Source organism: Dipodomys spectabilis, unplaced genomic scaffold (genome assembly GCF_019054845.1).
Source record: "Dipodomys spectabilis isolate Male_0828 unplaced genomic scaffold, ASM1905484v1 ptg000062l, whole genome shotgun sequence".
Classification (NCBI taxonomy): domain Eukaryota; kingdom Metazoa; phylum Chordata; class Mammalia; order Rodentia; family Heteromyidae; genus Dipodomys; species Dipodomys spectabilis.
Window position 1 is genome coordinate 1,809,763 of NW_024870739.1, and position 664 is coordinate 1,810,426.

Sequence of the window (664 nt, forward strand, 5' to 3'; positions counted from 1 at the left end):
TCTCAACTTAGGATGGGTTTACTAGGACACACCCCTATTGTAAGGTGAAAAACATCTGTACAGAGCCAATGGATTTATATTGATTCTAGTCTTTATAACTTTGTAAGTAAGATATTTTTTCATGTACTTATTTAAAATTTTTAATTGTAGGTTGAGTATAGTGGTTCATGCCTGTAATCCCAGTACTTGGGAGGATGAGGTAGGGGAATTGAAATTTTCTGGCCTAGGATACATAGTGAGATCCTGTCTCTAAGAAAAACCCATTTTTTAAAAATTATATTAAGTGAAGTAAGCCAAGCCCAAAGAAACATAGGTCCCATGGTTTCCCTTATTTGCAATATCTAGTATATGTCTGAGTCAAGCAGAAAAGGTCAGATAAGGTGAAGTTAGGAAAATGAACCCTAAGATATGTATTCAAATGGCTTTTTTTCTTTCATGCATTTGTTTCTAACGCATTTATAAGATTATTTCTTTGCTGCTTTGTATGTCCCTCCCCCACAGTATAACTCCTGCTTTCACTGTATTTGATGTTGGTATAATTTCTGGAGGGGAAGGGGAAAAACAAGTCGTTTAAGGATACAGGTGGACCCGTTGCAACAATGAGATGTACAAGTTGTCATGTCGAAAACGAACTTTACAACTTTGGTGGGGGGGCGGGGAGGAT